This window comes from Lactuca virosa, chromosome 5 (assembly GCF_052849685.1).
Source record: "Lactuca virosa cultivar CGN04683 chromosome 5, Lactuca_virosa_CGN04683_v6, whole genome shotgun sequence".
NCBI lineage: Eukaryota > Viridiplantae > Streptophyta > Magnoliopsida > Asterales > Asteraceae > Lactuca > Lactuca virosa.
Window position 1 is genome coordinate 397220536 of NC_136430.1, and position 12677 is coordinate 397233212.

The following is a 12677-nucleotide window of genomic DNA, read 5'->3' on the forward strand; positions in this document are numbered from 1 at the left end:
TGAAAGTGGATCGCGGATGCAGGAGAATGCAGGTGAGAGTGGAAGAAGCGAAGATAGTTGTTTCGCGACAAAAATTGTTCCAGAACAGATCAATGAATGCGAACAACTGATCAATAAGGTAAATTCCATTCTTGAATCACTTAATATTCCTACATCTAGATACGAAACAGAATTTAATGATTTAAAATTCACCTTTTCAAGTATAAGCAATAGTTTAAAGCAAACTCGGCTATCAAACTCTAACCTAACCGATCAATTGAGCAGGGCAACATCCAAAAGTGAGGAGAGACGTATGTGGATCCAGAAGGTTGAGTCGGATTTATCTAAGTCTAGGGATGAATCTATTTATTTACAGAGAGATAATTTAATGCTTTTGAAACAGCGAAACATCTTTTGTTTAATTGCAAAAAGGCTTATTTTAATATCACTCAACTGCACCTTGATTGTGAAATCAGTAAGAAAATCCATAAAATGATCTTGCCCTTTCTCGAATTAAAGGAAGAAAAATAGACGTAGATTGTTACAAATGCGAATCTATCGTTTCGTCTGAAGAAACTTTTGACGCATACAAAGTCGGTATTGAATGCATTGAAAATTACATTAAGTCCAAAGACCACAAAAACATGTTGAAACAAATTTTGGATGAGAATGACAAAAAGCAGATCAAATTTGATACTGTGCATAAATTTAATTCATTGAATGCCAATTTAAGTTCAGAAAGCAAAATAAATGTTGATAGTACTGCTGAATTTGATGAGGATAGTGATATGAGTGTAATTCTTGTAGAGGATGAGGTTGACTGTTCACAGTTTGTTAAAAGTGAATCTAAACCTGCGAAACCTCTTATTTCTGAAAATTTTGTTGAATTCGCAAGAGTTGTTCAAAACAAACCTGAAATTTTGAAAGAAAAGGAAAATGTTTTCCCAAAGGTTCAAATAACGCCAAATCAAGTTTTTAAAGTTAATGGTGTAACCGAAACTCAAACCGTCGAGCTGAAAACCATTGTCGATGAAGACAACAAAGACGGATGTGACGAATTCTTCTGGTCAGCTCCCATAGATAATGCTGACGAAACTGTTGGTTTATCTGAAAGAACTTCCTGGAAAGTCAAAGGAAGATATGTGGCTGAACCTTTAAATAATCGCTCAGCGTTTGAAAAAGGTAGTCCCAGTGGTACCAAGGAGGTTTGCAGCGAACCCAACTCCGTGAAGAAAAGCGAACCTGAAATGAGAAAAGTAAATCCTAAGGTGAACATCCATAAGTCGTCAAAGCAACTTGCCGAGCAAAAACGTCAAAGAAATGACAGATATAGAACAAATCTCAATGAAAGAAAGCAATTTTGGCAATATCAAAATTCGGATTATGTTCGCCACGAAAGAAGGAAGAATCCTAAAGCGAAAGCTCATTCGCAAGTAAACTCCAATCAATGTGTGCACTGTAGTTCTCATAGTCCAAGGGACTCTCAGCAAAAAGGGACCCCACAACCCTTCTTCGCAAAGCAACCAATGGAGAAACAAAAGCCTTGTCTTTCTAAATCCACACAGTCAGCACATAATAACATCAAAGGCAAGGGAAAGCTGTTTTCAGAACTGAACGCTCTAACTAGGAAAACTAACGCGAATCCCAAAGAAGCTAAAAAGAAGCTCGTCAAGAATCAAGTCCATAACAAGAATAAAACTTTTGATTCCATAGAAACTAACTCAAAAGATAACAAAATCAAAGTTTTCACCGTCAAACGCAAAGATGAAACCACTCTCATAAAACGAACATATATGGTTGATCTTGATATTACTTTTCCTACTTGTGTGAAAGGCTCACAAGGACCCAAGAAACTTTGGGTTCCTAAATCTGCTTAATTGTTGCAGGTTATTTGTGACGACCAGTACGACACTGAATGATATTAGAGCATGACAGGAAGGAAGGAGGAGCTGCGAGAGTTCAGGTCTCTCAAGGATGGCGGCAATGTAACATACGGAAATAATTCATATGGAAGAATAAAAGGCTACGACATGATAACAAATGGGGATTTTTCTATTCGTAAAGTAGCTTATGTTAAAGGCTTGCAGCACAACCTTATCAGTGTCTCGCAGTTGGTCGAGGGAACAGGACTGAAAGTGTCCTTTGATGACGAAGGTTCGGAAATTATTGAAAAGAAATCCAAAAACGTTCTTCTAAAATCAGAACGAAAGGGTGAAATGTTTCCAATGAATATGAACCCGATACGAGGAAAGCCAGCTATTTGCCTGCTTACAAAAGCTCACTCAGACGAAAGCTGGTTATGGCATAGGCGTCTTTCGCACTTAAACTTTAAAGACATCAACAAGCTCGTTCTTGGTGATCATGTGCGAGGACTTACTCTATTGAAATTCGACAAGGACCATTTGTGTGCCACTTGTGAGATGGGAAAGCAAAGTAGAAAAAGTCATCCAACTATTGTGAACACGAAAGTTATCGAACCTTTGAAACTTCTACACATCGACCGTTGCGGTCCTTCTGCTATTGAAAGCGTTGGTGGTAGTAAGTATATGCTAGTAATTGTTGATGATTTTTCTCGTTTCACTTGGGTGTTCTTTCTTAGACAGAAATCTGATGCAATTTGAAAGCTCAAGGACTTTATCAAGCATATTGAAGTTCAACTGCGAAAGCTGGTTCGCAATGTTCGCAGCGACAATGGGATTGAATTCAAAAACTGCGCGTTTGAAGAATTTCTTGCTGAAAAGGGAGTCACACACAATTTCTCTGCTCCCTACACTCCACAACAGAACGGTGTAGTTGAAAGACGCAACCATTCCATGTGTGAAGCTGCACGAACCATGTTATCGTTCCCATGTCTGCCACTCTACTTCTGGGATGATGCGATAGCTGCCGCTTGCTTTACCCAAAATCGATCCATCCTAAATAAGCGATTCTCAATTACTCCTTATGAAATAATAAATAATCGCAAACCTAACGTTAAGTTTTTCCATGTTTTTGGATCCAGATGTTTCATCTTCAACTCCAAAGAACAACGGAACAAATTCGATGTGAAAGCTGACGAAGGTATATTTTTGGGATATTCACTAACATCAAAGGCATATAAGGTTCTCAACAAACGCTCAAAGAAAATGGAAGAAACCTACTATGTTACATTTGACGACAGGTTCTTAAAGCAAATTCAGTCGACCAAAAGTCAAATCCATGAAATCTTTCCTAAACCAAGTCCAGCCATTATTCTTGTGTCCAAACTTTATGAAGAATTCATGTTACTCTTCGATGAACCTGCGAAAGCCATCTCATCGGAAGCAAAAGCATCGGATAATAAAATTGACGAACTTAAGAAGATTATCGATGATGCTGCGAAAGACTTGCCTCAAAAGCCTTCTACTGCGAATGACCCTCAAGACATGAGCACACATTTCCAGGGGGAGAATTCTGGGTCTCACACTCAATTCCAGGGGGAGGGTTTCGCATCACCTACTTCTACTGAGTCTCCTTCTGATGGAGATAAATCCCCACACACTTTGACCCATGAATCTTCATTCGCAGGTGATGATTCAATTCCTGAAGTCAACGAGTTTGCCTCCTTCGAGGGGAGAATAATGAAGCGAATGACGACTCAGACGCTAAATCTGTTCAATCTGAATTTGAGGAAGTCAATGCTGAGCTGAATCCATCCTTAGATCCAAATTATCCTCCTATGACCAAATGGACAAAAGATCACCCAAAAGCTCAAGTTTTTGGTGAATCCTCTGCAGGTGTCCTTACCCGTTCTCAACTGAAAGCGAAACAAACAGCATTATCCTCCAAAGTAGAATTTTGTATGTTTAATTCGTTCGTATCCAAGATAGAACCTAAAACCTACAACATTTCTCTCAATCACTCCGATTGGGTGCAAGCAATGCAAGATGAACTCAATGAGTTTGAGAGAAACAAAGTTTGGAGATTGATTCCAACTCCTCCTGATGCATCGGTTGTTGGTTTAAAATGGGTGTTTAGGAACAAAATGGATAAAAAAGGAAATATGATCCGAAACAAAGCTAGACTGGTGGTCAAAGGTTACTGACAGGAAGAAGGAATTGACTACGAAGAGACTTTCGCACCCGTTGCAAGATTGGAATCCGTTCGCATCTTCTTGGCATATGCAGCACACAAAAACTTTGAAGTTTTTCAAATGGATGTGAAGTGTGCATTCTTAAATGGAGAATTGGAAGAGACCGTTTATGTGGAGCAACCGCCTGGGTTTATAAATGAAAAGTATCTCAACCACTGTTACATTCTTGACAAAGCGGTTTACGGTCTAAAGCAAGCTCCAAGAGCCTGGTATGAAACACTAACTCGTTTTCTTAAAATGTCCAAATTCAAGCAAGGTTTGGTTGACCCAACCTTGTTTCGCAAGAAAGAGGGTGACCACTTGATGATCGTACAAATTTATGTTGATGACATCATCTTCGGATCTACTAATCCCAGCCTAACAGCTGAGTTCCGAAAGCTGATGGAGACTAAATTTGAAATGAGCTCAATGGGTCCAATTAACTTTTTTCTTGGATTAAACATTAGATAGGGACAGGAATGAATTTTCATCAATCAGGAGGCTTACACGAAAATGCTACTCGCTAAGTTTGGAATGTTGGGAGATTCTAAGACGAAGGTTCCAATGGCATTCGACACGAAACTGACTCCTTCACTGGATAAACCAGCTGCTGATATGACCCTTTATCGTCAGATGATTGGTTCACTCATGTATCTAACAGCTAGTAGACCATATATCATGTTTTCAGTTTGTTATTGTGCTAGGTTCCAAGCAAATCCATGCGAACCTCATATGGTGGCTGTCAAGAATATCTTCCGTTATCTAAAACGAACTTCATCTCTTGGAATTTGGTATACTGCGAACTCAGGTTTCTTTGTACAAGCATTTTCAGATGCTGATTTAGGGGGTTGCGGTTTAGATAGAAAAAGCACAACCGGTGGATGCCAATTTCTCGATGGCAAGCTGGTGAGTTGGCAATCAAAGAAACAAACATGCGTTTCGTTGTCAACAACTGAGGCTGAATACATAGCTGCAGCTTCATGCACATCTCAGGTCATTTGGATTCAAAGCCAACTTCGCGACTATGGATTGAATATGAAAAGAATTCCTCTCTATTGTGACTCCGAAAGTGCCATTCGTATATGTCATAACCCAGTGCAACACTCAAAAACGAAACACATAGCAATGAGGTATCACTTTATCAAGGATCATGTGGAAGATGGCAATGTCGAGATTCATTTCGTAAGATCCGCTGATCAATTGGCTGACATATTCACCAAGGCCCTACCTGAAGCAACATTTAATAGAATCCTTCAAGGGCTAGGAATGATGGAAGCTGATTCAGTACCAAATCCACCATCGCATTCATAAAATCTTCACTGCGAATCGGTGCGAACGTTCGCAGGCTTTCGCAGTCCACTGTTCGTCAACAATCTGTTTTATCAATGCGAATCGATGCGAACGTTCGCAGTAGTTCGCAGGGCACTGTTCATTCGTGGTTTGGTATTTCGCATATCCTTTTGTATATTTTGTGTATCTTTGCTTCTCTCTATGTTTAAATTGCTTATCTTATCACTGTTTTCAAAATTGCTTATCACTGCGAATCGGTGCGAACGTTCGCAACCTTTCGCAGTCCACTGTTCATTAACAGTCTGTTTTATCAATGCGAATCGATGCGAACGTTCGTAGCCTTTCGCAGTCCACTGTTCAATAAGCATCTAATTTTACCTTATTTTTCTTATTTTCAGAAAAACTCCAAAAACCAAAAATAATTTATTTGCTTTATTTTACTGCTTTTCAGACACATTAAAATCACAAAAATATTTTTACTTTTTGTTCATTTTCTTTGCACACCAAGATCATAAACGACAACGTTCGCAACGTCTATCTACTTGTGTGATGGGGCAGGTATGACTCTCGTTACTTATGTATTAGCTAAGTGTCCCTAGAAGCATGCTGTTGTATGTTGACCTAAGCCTCAACGACTCGACTGTGAAGCCTTAATGAATTGATATCACCAATCAATTCTTCCCAATCAGGCTGTGAAGTCACATTAGTCATGAGCTACCTTACTCTTCTCGCATTGAGTTAAGAGTTATTTGCATGGTCACATTCGCATTGCAAAGGTACTTTCGCTCTCTTGTAACCATCTACTCTCTTCTCCATCACTTTCGCACTCATTCATGTAACCCTTGTGACTCTCAGAAATTACCACTGAGGTTTATGGTTATATAATCATCTATGTTAATGATCTTAGTTTCGTTCTACCACGAACTGAGTGAAACCCAAAATTCAATACCCACGATGAATTGACGGTGAACAATCAAATGTTCTAGTTTTCACCCAAGGATTAACGAAACCACTTTCGTGGGAGGTACCATGAAATCTCTTTTTATCTTTTGAGCGGTCTTTCTGAAATTGTCTAACACCAAGACTTTTCAACCCAAAAGATCCAGTTTGTTTTTTTTGAGATTTCGATTTTTGTTCCAAGTCAATGACAATAAATTCCCAACCTACTCGTTCAACTGACTACACTGGTCACACGAGTACCTTTTCCAACTTTCGCACTTATGTCAAGTTCGTAGTTTGGTTAACGGATAAACCACCTTTACAAGCCTTACACAAAAAGATGCCTTTCAGTGTTTCTCATCAAACAACTGTTCGTATTCACAGGGAACCACACAGACACTTCTTAGTCTCTCTTGACTATGAAGAAAGAGATCTTTGCCTGGGATCAATAGTTTTATGTCACATGTATGACATCACAACATCCCACAAATAAACTTTGTTTTATTTCTTTTTCTTTGACACTCTTGCACGAAGATCCTTGTGATTTTCAAAAGTCTTGTTCGTGGTTACATTTAACTTTCAGGTTCGCAGTCGTATGCATTCAACGTGATTTCCTTACTGCGAAAGAAGATAGGCTGACGCGACATTTTTTTTCAAAAGATCAGAATTCAAACGGACGCGTGAAAAGTTGAACGGACAGCTATTCTTACGCCGAGTGACGCACGCCTCTGACTTATCATAGCTGTCAAATCATGCTTTTCCAGGCGACGGTTCAGTACTCGAGATTCTCTCTCCAGTTTTCTCTCACCAAATCAAATCGTATAAAAGGATTTTGACGGTTCATTATTTCATTACCACTTTCAAAATTCTCTCAAAGATTTCTGGCGATTAAAAGGCTCTCTACTGTTCATCTTCTTCAAAGCTTCTTCAATGACGGCTTCATCTGAGAATCAGTCTGTTCAAGATCAAACTGCTCATTCAACACTCCTTTCAGTGAAGCAACATCAAAATCTCATCATCAATTTGGATCCGGTAAAATATGATGCCTTTCTTCTCCCTCTGATTGAGTGCTTGAAATACTCTCCTCTCACCATTGCTATGTCTCAAGTTGAGAATGTTCCTCTCTTGATTCTCTCCAAAGCATATACCACTGCCAACTATGTCAAGTACGAGCAACGAATTTACTTTGATATCCATAATCACACAACCTCGATTTCCAAGACCCGTTTCTGTAATCTGCTAGGGCTCCTACAATCTGACAATCTGATCAATCTGGAAACCATCCCCAACGCAGCCATCTTGGAAATGTTCTATCAAATGGGGTACAAGGAAACACTCACTGCTGTATCCAAGTTCAAGAAACCCAATCTTCTACCAACTTGGAACGCTCTTTTCACCATCTTGTTCAAATCCTTCTCTGAAAGGGTCACATGCAACGACTGTGCAAGCAAGCTCTTCATGGGTCTGATGTATGGCCTATACACTGGTGAAAACATAGACTATGGTTCTATCCTACTCACTCTGTTACTTATCACAGTGAGATCTCCTGTGCGAGATTTTGGACCGTTGTTGTCAACAGGGCTATTAAGCAGCTCAAAATTACAGTGATGACTGATGCACTGATGGCTCCCACTGCGACATTCCATACAACCGGTATTATTATGGCAGATAAGATTAAGTTCTCTTTCATTGGTTCCATTTCGGAAGCGATGTTTCGTGATGTTCCTCCCTCAAGTAAAATTCTAGAAGGATTTCGCGCTCTTACTCCTTCAGGACCTCGTCCTTTAACTGATGAATTTCAAGCCATTTTCTGAGGCTGCTAAACCCAAGAAAGGGGGAAAAGGGTCCGAGAGAACTACCAAGAAAGATTCTACCAAAGAAGGAACTTTTGAGGCTCCGAAACCTCCATCTAAGAAGCGAAAGGCTCCTCCTACTTCTACTGCTGCACCAAAGCGAAGGAAGCAACCCGCTAGAAGGCGAAAGTCTCCCACTCCTACTCCCTCTCATAGTGAAGGGGAAAATTCGGATTTTGATACCGAGTCGGAGATTCGCATTGAGGAGGATCCCCCCGTTCGCAATGAAGAAGATGAACCCATTCACACTGAAGAACAAGAACACGTTCGCAATGAGGAAGAAGCACAAGTTCGCACTGAGACCCTACTTCCTAATCGTGAGGTAACTCCACCCCTTCATGATTCTGTTCTTTCTCCACCTCCCTCACCAAAAACAACTACTTCTATACCAATCACGATTGCTTCTCTCCCACCACCTGTATCAACTCAAACACCCACAACTATTCCCGTTTCCATTCCTATTTTCACAAATTCCACAATTCCACCTCAAACCTCTACTGCACCTGTAAGTTTAGTCAACGTATCTCATACGGGGGCTAACACTTTAGGTTTTTCAACTCATGTTACACCACCCATCTCTCCCATTCACAAAGATGACCCGGACATGATTTTCGGAGATGATGACGCTGATGATTTGGAAGGATTCACTTATAGTCCTTTTCAAATAAGGATTGACAATGAAGATGATGTTTCTACTCCGAAAGCGGAATTCAAATCTCTTCATGAGAAGCTTGATCAGCTGCTTCTCGCATCCAACGTTTCCCCTTCTGAAGCTTACTCCAAAGCTGCGGTTGAGTCAATCCTTGAGAAAGTCACAAACGAACATACTGCCAACACTTCTACTTTGTCCAAGGCAGTTTCTGACTCTGCTGTTGTTTGCAAGGAAACGACCAAAAAATTTGATAAACTAATTTCTGACATAAGGGAATTCATGGAAGCCTACCAGCTTACCTACAAATCCAACACCACAACAACGAACAAGGCTATTCAGAATGTTGGTGACATGTTTCAAGCAGAAAAGGCAAAATTTGCTGACCTTCGCACCGTGTTCAAGTCCGATCATGAAGCATTCCAGACTTCTATTGATGCGAAACTCACAAAGCTTCAAGAAGACTTGGCAATGGAGAACAAGATCATGGATGCTCTCGCGGTCAAGGAGGAAAAGCTTAAGGTGTTGGAAACCAAGCTTCACTTCACTGAAACGAAGGTCGATGATTTGCTAGCAGAGAAAGCAGTCACGCGAAGTTGTATTTCTAATGTTAATGGACTGCTCTCTTATATCATTGAGACCCGTGATCCCATGATTTCCATCACAGTACGAAAGCATCTGGCTGAAAAGCTACGACCGGTGTTCGCAATGCTGCACCGTTTGGAGGGTGTTTCGACAACGTTGTCTTTTCCAAAACAAGGGGGAGAAGGTAGTTCTAAAGTTCACACGGATGATGGCAACCCCAAAGTTTCAGTTAAACCTCCTGTCATCAAGCCAGATCCAAAGGACAAGGAAATGTTGTTCAGTAATGAACCTATTATTGACAATGACGAAGACGAAGAGCCTGATGAAGCTGAGCTTAAAAGGCGGAAGGTTCGTGAAGCAGAATTGGATGAAAATGCTCGTATTGTCAAGGAGGCTGAGGAAAAGGAAAGAGCCGAAAAGGAAGCTCAGGCCACTCTTAAAAGCAAAATGCTATTATTTCCAAAGTGGACTCTAAAGCGCATGCAAAACCAAGCTGTGGATATGCCAAGTTAGTATTGGTTGGATCCTATTGCTTCCTTTGATGTCCAAAATACACAGGATTCGCAGTTAGACCTTCCTATCACACCAAAGGCGTTCAGGTTTCGTGCCTTTATAAAGGTTGCTAATGTTCCTTTCTCAGACAGCACTGGGGATCAACTGTTGTTTGCCTTCTATTTGAAACATATGAAGCCCGAGTACGAGACCTGGAGTGCGAGCAAAATTGTAGATGTGAAGGTTACTGGGCCAATCGAGACTGAAAGCTTCCCTAATGCGAAGTTTAAAGTTGCGAGAGGATCTGCATGTCAAGCCTGCGAATTCACTCTCGCAGATCTGCCTTGCTTGAACCCTCATGACTGGATGGTGATATTCAATATTTTTTTGCGAGAGAAGGAGAAGTGTGAACCTGTGTTTGCTCATCTTCAAAATTTGATCAAGTCTTACATTCAGGAAGTTGGACTCATGGATGTGGAAATTGCCACTGTTCTGAGGCAAAAACCAAGTGTTGTTCCAAAAGAAGCTCTGAAAGACTTCCAGAAGCTCAAGCCAGGAAAGTTTTACAAGGAAGGATGGTTTGTGGTATACACGGCTAGAGATCGTCCAGGAGCAGATCGACGCAAGTCATTCTTTCATCTTTAAGACAAACACTTGTTTAATACTTCTTGTCTGGAGTTTATTTTGGATCTTGTTGTGAAGTTTAAGGGCAACAACAAAGAAGATGTGAAGTGTTTCACTGATGTGATTACTTGGTACATTCATGTTCGCAAGCTGATGTTGAGTTTCATTCCCAACGTCTACAAAGTGCAGAAGCGAATCACGAATTAAAATGGCTATGGTTTCAATTCATGCAAAGGGGGAGATTGTTGAAGATATTAGTGTTGCGTCATTGGGCCTTTGTTATCTAGTCCATGTATAAACGAGTTAGGCCTGTCCACTCGTATTTATTGTTAGGGTTATAGTATATAAGGTGCATGCATGCTACGTATTTATGTAAAGTCTCATGATTATCTTTGTAACCCTAATTAACGCCTCTACAGAAGCAATTCTTCATCGAGTTCTTCTGAGGCGTGATAGTTAATCATTCAGCACCAGTTTGATCATCTTATGTTATTTACCTGTTTCAATCTATTCGATCATTAAGGATTTATTCCTAACAATTTTCAACTATTTGTTTCAAGTACTTTGTTTTCAAAGGAAAGGATTCGGCGATCGCAGCGCATGTATTTGGGGAACTCACTATGTTTTCCGCACTTGAGATCTTTGGGATTACACTCTGATATTATTTTATGATAACATGTTTGACTATTGACACTTTGGTTTTGACATGAGATGCTATTATGGATGTTTTTATACTTTGGTTTAATAATAACTTATTTAAAAATGAAATTTTTGGCCTTGAATTTTGGGATGTTACAAGTTGGTATCAGAGCCTTGGTTTGAGGGATTCGGGCACATTCTCGGGTGTGTCTGGACTCAAACTGAGGGCTTGGTATGAAATTTTTCAAAAGAAAGTCATTTTATAGAAAGAATTTCGAAAAGAATTTGAAAAGATAAAAGAACCTTGGAAAGAACAAGGTGTTTGTTGCGTGCAATCAGCCGAGCTCAAGTAAGTTTTCCCCAAGATACCCATACATGTTATGTTATGATATGATATGATTATGAGAACTGCATGCTAGATTAGAGCTAAGGATTAGGGAAGGATGCCTTATATGCCTATTGTATGTAAATGAGAACTGCATGCTAGACTAGGGCTAAGGATCTAGGAAGATGCCTTATGTGCCTGATGTTTGTGCTTGTTGAATTGCATGATAGTACTGATCATTCAGTGATAGGATAGCCTGTTTAGGTTATTCCTGATTGTATGAGCCTTTGAAATTACATGCTAGTATAGATTCCTGATAAGAGGGTAGAATGATTTGTTTGGAATATGTCGGTTAGATTTCTGAGAGAACCCCTCTCTAAAATTACATCATATTACTCCAAAACATGCTACATGCATATTCATAAACAATATTTTACATTGATAGTTTAGTTATAAAAGACTGGACGTAAACCGACTAAGTTTTAGTATATTACATAACTACCCAGGAAATTATAATTTTATACATACACGATCACTAAAAACAAAAGTAATATTATTAACTATTCTAAATCTTCCAAAAGTATGTGTCTATACTGGATCCTTATTACCTGCAATAGTTAAACAATGAGAGGGATAAGCGATGACGCTTAGTGAGTTCAAAAATAGATACAATATAACATTATGCCATATATATACCAATATGACAGAAGCAAAGAGGAACAAAGAACAACAAAGACATATGTGAATCATGTGACAAGCTTTCCATATTAACAAATGATCTGATTCAAAGATTTATAATCAATGAGATACAACAATTTCAACTTGATAAACATCAATAAGACTTTAGCCCAAGTGGCACAAAAAATAAACGATTTCTGAATTAACATTTTGCTAGAATTTACAGGCTTTCAGCCCTATCTAGCATTCTGCCAGAGCCAAAGTGATGCTTACTCATTCACTTCATGGTCAAAGGCTACATACCAATACCCAAGTGATGCTTAATCATTCACTTCGTGGTCAAAGGTATAGCTCATTATCATAATAACACGGGTAAGCATATTGCACATATAACACATAACATACAATTGTTCCTATAATTTGAACTCACCGTGAAATAACCGGAGGTTAAAATAGTAATTTGGGCAGCGCTTCGTTTCTATAATTAACTTTCTTTGATAAAAACCGGGAGCTTTATTGAAAACCGGGCCTTGC